The following is an 8,736-nucleotide window of genomic DNA, read 5'->3' on the forward strand; positions in this document are numbered from 1 at the left end:
GCGTGATGCTGTCTTTCTGTGAGCTAATGGAACTTCCTCTTAGTAAGGAGAGAGGGTAAATGGGCCACCACTGACTGAAGAGGAAATTCAACAGAACTGTGTTTTCCCAACTTTGTAAATAGCCATAGTCAGGGTGTGCCTTGTCTACCCAACATATATCCATCCCCCCGCCTCAGTGTCCACACTTTCACAGAAGACACACAGTCCCTAGGAGGCTGGGCCCCACCCCCTGAGCCCACACTGCTCTTTGGGTGGAACGTATCTGAGCCCCACATGTGAACAGCACAGCAAGGGAAGCTGTAGGTCGTGACCACCTGGGACCACTGGCAGTCTGCTGCGTAAGTGGCAGGTCCGGGCAGTCAGGGCTGATTTGATCAAGCCTCAACCTAGAGGACCCTAGATACTAGGAAGCTTGACTCATTCATTTCCTGTTGTGCTCATGGGTTAAAAAAGCAAACCCACAGTTTTGGGTTTGAAGTAAACCCCAATTTACAATTAAATGCGTTGTTATTAATGACCCACACCACATTTTCCCACTATCATCTCGATCCTAACTTCACTTAATTTCCCATAAACCTCCAAAAAGGGTGGTGGGACCCAATAAACACTCTGCCAAGGAAGGGTTGGGTAGGGTAAAACCCGTGTTTTAAGAACATGGCTCTGGCCAAACATCAGACATTAATCAGGAAGAATAGAGCAGGAGGCAGAGAGACCCGGCTGGAGGCTTTTATTGTAGTCAGCATTTCATTTTGTCGAGAAACATTATGAAGCACGTATTATGTGTTAGACATGGTGTTCAGCCCTGGGTACAGAGTGCTGAACTAAAGAAGCATGACTTCATGGAGCCTGTCATCTGGTTATGAAGATAAACACCAAACAAATAAACACAACAAATGTATTACTACAATCAGTGATAAGTGGTGTGAAAGAAACTAATATTCCACATGAAGGATGAGGCAGGAAGCAGAGAAACAGGGTAGGAGGCTGTCTTAGACTGGGCTACTACAACAAAACACCATGGACTGGGTGGCTTAAAAAACAGACATTTATCTCTCACAGTTCTGGAGGTGGGGAAGTGCAGGATCAAGGTGCCAGCTGAGTGAGTTTCCTGGGAGGGCTCTCTTCCTGGCTTGGAGACAGCCTCCTTCTTGCTGTGGCCTTACATGGTGGAGATAAAGAGCTCTGGCCTCTCTTCCACTTTCTTACAAGGGCATTAATCCCATCGCGGAGGCCCCATCCTCATGACCTCATCTCAACCAATTACCTCCCAGAGGCCCCACCTCCAACTACCATCACACTGGGAGTGAGAGCTTCAACATGAATATGGGGAAGACAAAAATATTCAGTTCGTAAGAGAGGCTTATACAATTGTCTAATCAAATGAGAGTATTGAGCAGGGGCAGTGGGAACAGAGAGAAAGGGACAGACTCAAAGACATTGTAAAGAAAGAGTTATCAAGATGGAGTGGCAGGCCAGAGTGAAAGAAGGTCTCAGAAGTGCTGGTCACACTTGAACCCAATGCTGAGAAAAGCAAAATACGGACATGGAAGGGAGACACACGTGTGGAGGGAGAGGGGAGATGATGAATTCTGGCTTAATAATGACAAGTCATCCCAGAAAAGGTCTTTCAGCAATTGGCAAGGCTGGCCTGGATCTGTGAGGCTCAGGGCTGGGGATTCCCATGTGAGAGTGAATGAGCCCATAGCCCTTAGTGTGAAGGTAAGGACACCGGCTTGGAGAAGATCCCCAAACCCCTGCAGCCAATAGGCGGTTAGAATATTCACGTGATGACTTCCTCCCTTGAGGAAAAGCAGGCTGCCATCCCTTCGACTCATTGAGTCACAGAAGCCGTGGCTGTTTTTGGCATCTGTCTTGCAGAGCCCAGCCAGGAGCCTCACTGGGGGTCCTTGGTCCATCACAGCCCATCATCAAGGATGCAGCTGAGGGCTCCCTTTAGTAAGTTGTCCAATCTGTAGAGCTGAGAGGCTCAGGGAGGGGTACAGACTAGTACATGATCAGCAAAGGCCTGGGTGTAGGGTGCCACACCTGTCTACCTCTACCCACATGGGGCAGAAGGGCATGGTGGAGATTAAGACCTCGCAGTGACCCTGGAGAGAAGAGGAACATTCCTCAGGATCCTACTGTCTGGTCACCCCAGCCCTGGAAGTGTCCTTTGCCCTCCACCTCCCCACACCCCCTCTACCTGTCCCCTAAGGCGGAGTTTCTCAGACGATTGCCTCTGTCAGAATTACTTGGGAGTATTTGTCTTCCTAAGCTGCTCGCCAAGGCCCAGAATTTCTGAATGCCGGTTCCCAAGGACCTGCTAGGGAAACAACTTACAGCGACCACCTTGCAGGTGATTCCAGCACACACTGAGTCACCCCTTTAACGAACAACCTGATGATTTGCTGCTTGTTCTGTTAAAATCAGTCCTTTTTCTCCCCACTGCCCTCTACTTGGTATCACCCAGTCCACAACTTTAAGTGTCATCTGGATGCTGGTGGCTTCCAAATGTCCAAACAGGGTTTCTCTGCAGAACTCTATCCAACTGCCTCATGAGCAGCTCCATGTGGATGTCTAGCATTGCATCTCAAAATTATAGTGTCTACAACAGAGCTCATGATTTTCCTGACACTCCTTCCTCCCCTAGTCTTCCCCACCTGATAAATGGCACCACCCTTCCCCTAGTTCAGGCCAAAAATCCAGGAGTCAGCCCTTTCTGCCCCATCAAACTCCTCAGTAGGTCCTATCAGCTCTACCTTCCAGATAAATGGTGGATCTGATCACTTGTTGCCACCTCCCACTGTCATCTGGTCAAATTCATTGTCACCGCTCCCCTGGACCACCATGAGGCTCTGTCCTGCTCCTCTGCATCCACTCCTGCTCCCTCAGTCTAATCTCCATCCCTCAGTCCTCCTGATGCAGTGCACAGGGCTGCATGGGCTCCCCCGGAACTAGAGGAGCCAGGCAGTAAGCAGATGGCAGGCCATGGGCACTGGAGACAAGACTTTGTCAGGCCAGGAGGACAGGAGGCACTGACTGTACGGGCTGTCATGGGGATGTGCACAGGGATCAACGGCGTGTGGACAGCGGGCATTTGGCCCAGCTGGTGCTTTCTGGGAGGCCTCCTTGGGGAAGACAAGCCAAGGATTCTGAAAACTTCCTGGCCAGCACCACCTTCTCTCCCATCCTTCACAATCAACTTTTTGAAATAATTGAAAGATTCACTGACTCCACTTCCAACTGCTTCTGCAGCACTGACAGCTCCAGGGACACCCCACACATGGTGTGCTATAATATGCAAATGGCCGGATGGACTGCCACAGCAAGCTTGTTGGTCTGAAAATGCTCCAAGGGCAAACAGGAAGAGGCAACAGCCCCAGGGAGTAGAAAGAATGCTGAGCCACTATCTGTTCTCTCCACATGAAACCATCATGTCAGTTCTGGACCTCAGTCTTCTCATCTGTGAAATGGACAGAGTAGTCTTCAAGCTGATTTCTTTCATTAGTGCCCTGGGCACATTGCTATCCCTGAGTGTGCTACATGCAGTACGGACTGTGGGCTCCCGGACAGCAGAAACCCCTCTGATTTCTCTCTGTGTCCTTTGCACCCAATCAATGCCTAACACGTTGCAATGGGTGCTCAATAAATTTTGATGAATAAATGAATGCACGAATGAATGAATTTCTTCCATTTGTGGGAAGGAACTTGAAGAAGCATAGTATCTAAACATGAGAAGGTAACAGTGGTGATGGTAGCTTGTGGCTGAACAGACACTTGGGAGGCATTTAGACTGAGCCTAAAGAAAAGCAGGCTGTACCTAACTATGACTTTAGATTTTATCTTCAGGCTTGCCATCTTCTTAGCCAAGGCGTATTATACTATGCTGATTCCCTTCCTTGCTATTTTCACCCTACAACTCTTGGGTGTTGTAGGAACTCAGGGCTACAGACCAAACAGGAAGACTAAGGCAAGGGGATGTGGTCAAGAGACAAGGCAAAGGACCATGAAAACATTCAACATGCATTCACTCTTTGGGCAAACATTGAGCCTCTGTCATGGGCGGGCTCTCTGGAAACACAAAAGGCAATCTGATATGATCCTTCTCCTCCTTGGCTCAGTGGTGTAGTACACACACACAGGCATACGCAGGGGTGTCTCCACCCACCTCCTTCTCCACTCCCCACCCCCGCCCAGCACTGTGGAACTGATTAGAGACCGTCTGGAGGGAGAAGTAGGTTCTTGGGGGCCGAAGATGTCAGGGTAGATGCCAGCTTGGACTGAGGGTAGAAGTGGGTGAAAAAGGATTATTCAGAGTTACCTGAGCTCTGAAATAGCCTCCCAGCTGGAAGGGACCTCAGAGTCCTCAGGTCCAATGGCAGCCTTATACAAACACAGCACCAGGGGCTCAAAGCTTGCGCTCACCAGCTACAAGGGGAGGAAATGGGACTAGAATAGAAGATGTGACTTCTTTTTTTTTTGAGACTGAGTCTCACTCTGTTGCCAGGCTGGAGTGCAGTGGTGCGATCTCGGCTCACTGCAACCTCTGCCTCCTGGGGCTGCAGGAACGTGCCACCACGCCCAGCTAATTTTTGTATTTTTAGTAGAGATAGGGTTTCACCATGTTGGCCAGGATGGTCTCAATATCTTGACCTTGTGATCTGCCGGCCTTGGCCTCCCAAAGTGCTGAGATTATAGGCGTGAGCCACTGTGCCTGGCTAAAGATGCGACTTCTTATATTGCCCACCATCATTCCCCCAGTGGCTCCCTGCTTATCGTGAGAAACTGCATCCTTCTGATTGGAAAGGAGGAGACAAGCCCAATAGCTCTGCAGATAAAAACTCACCTCCAGCACTGCCAACCGGTTTTTTTTGTTTGTTTGTTTGTTTTTTAGTGACAGTCTCGCTATGTTTCCAGGCTGGAGTGCAGTGGCACAATCTCAGCTCACTGCGACATGCTGCCTCCTGGGTTCAAGCAGTTCCCTTGCCTCAGCCTCCCTAGTAGCTGGGATTACAAGCACGAGCCACCACGCTTGGCTAATTTTTGTAGTTTTAGCAGAGACGGGTTTTCACCATGTTGGCCAGGCTGATCTTGAACTCCTGACCTCAAGTGATCCTCCCACCTTGGCTTCCCAAAGTGCTAGGATTACAGGCATGAGCCACTGCGCCCGGCCCCACCTGTTGTTTTGCTGGCCTGCTGCTGCTCCAGGCAGGCAGAACATTTTCACTTCTGGTCTCCAAGTGTGAGAATTCACCAGGCCACCAGCTTCCTGTTTTGTATCAGATCTGTTTAAATATCACAGCTTCTAGATGGTTTTAGATCACTAAGCAGTTTTTAGAAATATAATAATGATCCTCCCATCTGCTCCCACTTTGAGTTTGTCAGACTCCTGGAGCAGAGAGTGGGGCACTATAGACTCTGGGCTCCTGGTCCCTGGCACTAGGCACCCTCCAATGCCACTGGCATGGGACAAGATCATTAAAACTTGAAGAAGAACCTAGAGGAGAGAAAAGCTCCCTCTTCACCTGCCAACGTCGTCATGGTTTTGATCATTCCTTAGTTATACTTCAAGATAGAAAAATTGTCATCTATGTGCTCTCTCTCAGAAATGTAACTGATCATGAGCACAAGATTGAATGTAGTCAAGGATGAGGAGAGAGAGAAAGTTTTGGTTTTCAGAGCACCTGGGATTGCACCAGGGATGAAGCAATGCTCAAGATGTTCTGAAGAGAGATTTCAACACAATTTCCTGAGAAGTTCCTGGCTATGGCCAGAGGCATGCAAAGTACCGTGGAGAACTCAGAAGAGGTTTAAAACCTGATTCTGCCTGCAAGAAATGCCCATCAAATAGGAGAAAACAAGGTTAATTTCAGGGAGACTGGATGCCCCCATGGTGCCTAGCATAGTTCCTGGCATGTTATGGAAGCAGTGTGAATAAATGAATGCAAAGAAATAATCAATAATAAAGTTATGGGAGCCTGAGACTATCTGTATTTAAAATCAGCAGAGCACAAGATCCATGGGTCTTACAGAAGGCTCCCTGGAGAAGGGAAATTTGAGCTGGCATGAAGAATGGGCAGAATTTGGTGATTTGGAGGTCAAGGAAGGTCTAAAAAAACAAAAGGAAGAAAGAGGAGTAGGTCAGTGGGAAGCTCAGACCTGAGGATGGGGCCTAGGGAGGACTGGGCTCCTGAGCTCCCTTCTTACCACACAAGGAGACCCCAGAAAGAGATTAGAGACCATCTGGAGGGAGGAGTAAGTTCTTGGGGGCCAAGGATGTCAGGATAGCTGCCAGTTTGGACTGAGGCTAGAAGTGGGTGACAAAGGATTATAAAGAAAATAGATTCTTGCCTGGCCTTGAACAAATCACTTCACAGTGCTCTGAGCCTCTGTTCCCTCACCTGTGAAGCTGTGAGGACGAAGACAGGCTGTGCCTCGTAAGCCTCATCCCTGCACTGATACATGCTCAGCAAACATTAGCGTTTCACCCTACAGGTAAAGAACAATTTGGCTGGGAATGGGCCAGACTTGGAACCTGGTCAGACACATTCAGAGTCAAGGAAAGGCTAAGTAAGGCTTAGAATCCTAGACCATTAGGGAACTGCAGCCGTCACCTTTCAACTGCCATCTCCTAAATTAGAAAGATACATTGACACTTTGTACTTGCATCTTTTAATTGTTTACTGAGCACCTACTATGGACCAGGTTATATGCTAAGAACTGAGAATGCGGAGGCTTTAAAAAAAAAATAGATAAGGTCTTTGCTCTTCTACAAGTAAGAACCAGGAGAAACCTTGGAAAAATAGTCCAAACTTTTGATTTCCAGATGCTGAAATAGATGTCCAGAGAGGTGGACTAAGTAGCCCATGACCACACAGCACGTCAGGGCAGGGTCAGAACCAGACCTTATATTACATTTAGTCCTCATCCTTACGCCCTGATGTCAGCTGCATCCGTGAGGGCGCAGACTCTGCTCAGCTCTGGTGCAGCCAGTAGCCAGCTGTGGAACTTGGGTAAAACATGCTGCTTTTCTGACCCAAGTGTCCGTATATGTAAAACAGGACCAAGAATAATCCCTGTGTCTCAAGCTTGACATAAGGCTCAAACGCAGTACCATGCGAGAAAAGGCTTTGTGCTCTGTGAACTGTGGACTGTGCAAACAGTCTCTGCTCCTCCTTTTGATCACTAAGCAGTTTTTAAAAATATAATAATGATCCTCCCATCTGCTCCTACTTCGAGTTTCTCAGACTCCTGAAGCAGAGAGAGGGGCACCATAGACTCTGGCCTCCTGGCTTCTGTCACCTGGCCCCCTCCAATGCCACCGGCATGAGAGAAGATCATTAAGACTTCAAGGAGAACATAGAGGAGAGAAAAGCTCCCTCTTCACCTCCTAGCCTCATCATGATTTTAAATGATTTTCTAGGACAAAGAAGCTTTCTGTGGCTACACTGGGTGTCTCTTCTCTACTCGGCAAGTAAAGTTACTGGCCTCCTCCGGCACACTCCAGTTTTAGGAGCTACTAAAGACCTACAGAACATAACCTTGCTTGCAGAGGGCTCAGCTTGGTTGAGGAACAGCACAAATGGAGGAAATGTGGTCACCTGCAATTCAGATCAAAATGGGTGGTATCAAGTCTCGAACCCTGAGCAAAGTCAGAGCAAAGATCAACTTGAGCCATCCCACAGAGACTAGATATGGCTAGGAGGGGAGGGGCTGTGGGGACAAAAGGGCACCCAGGCTGGAGAACAGCCCCAGAGAAGGCACCAAAGGGTGGCAGGGGAACTGGGAGCAACCAGCCCCTGGGCCCTCGGCCCCTGTGACTACCTCTGGGTTCTTAGGGCCAGTGGAAAGAAGAACTGTAAAAAGGTAGCAGGAAGGTGCTGGGAGAGGCCCTGGCACAGCCATGGTCTGGGTGCCCAACCAGTGCCTGGCTCAGCCAAACCTGTGGCTGGGTTTCCAGGCATCTGCTCCCCAATCGTTTCTAAACAAGCTGGAATCTGCCCTTTGGAGCTCTCAACAGAAACACGCAGAGTCCAGGGGTGGGGCCCAGGCCCCAAGGGTGAAGAAAGCTGTGTTCGCTAGTGGCCTGCGGAAGTAAGGAAAAGAGGGGGAGGCTGAGGGGACAGAGGGTGCGTCAGAGGGCCCTAAAAGAGGAAGTCGCCCAGTATCAGTTCTGCTCCCGAGGATGGGAAATACCCTCCATGCTCCCAGCCCCGGGCAGCTGTCCCCGTCTCCTCACCTGAAGCCACAGACCTGAGGCCAGGGCCACCTGGCTCCTGGGCCCCATCCTCCCTTTCAAGTTTCCCCAAGGCTACTGAGTTCTGAGCACTTCCAGGGGCGTAGGCCAGGCATGGACTGCAGACCCAGGATCCCTGCTAGGCAGGGTGTGGGTAGAGAGTTTTATTGGGGTCGGGCCAGGTGCAGCAGCTTACACCTGTAATCCCAGCACTTTGGGAGGCTGAGGTGGGTGGATCACTTGAGGTTAGGAGTTCGGGACCAGCCTGGCCACATGGTGAAATCCCATCTCGATTAAAAATATAAAAGTTAGTTGGGCATGATGGCATGCACCTGTAATCCCAGCTACTTGGGAGGCTGAGGCAGGAGGATCCCTTGAACCTGGGAGACAGAGGTTGCAGTGAGCCAAGATCCCACCACTGCACTCCAGCCTGGGCAACAGGGTGAGACTCCGTCAGGAAGGAAGGAAGGAAGGAAGGAAGGAAGGAAGGAGGGAGGGAG

This window comes from Mandrillus leucophaeus, unplaced genomic scaffold (assembly GCF_000951045.1).
Source record: "Mandrillus leucophaeus isolate KB7577 unplaced genomic scaffold, Mleu.le_1.0 Scaffold71, whole genome shotgun sequence".
Taxonomy (NCBI): domain Eukaryota; kingdom Metazoa; phylum Chordata; class Mammalia; order Primates; family Cercopithecidae; genus Mandrillus; species Mandrillus leucophaeus.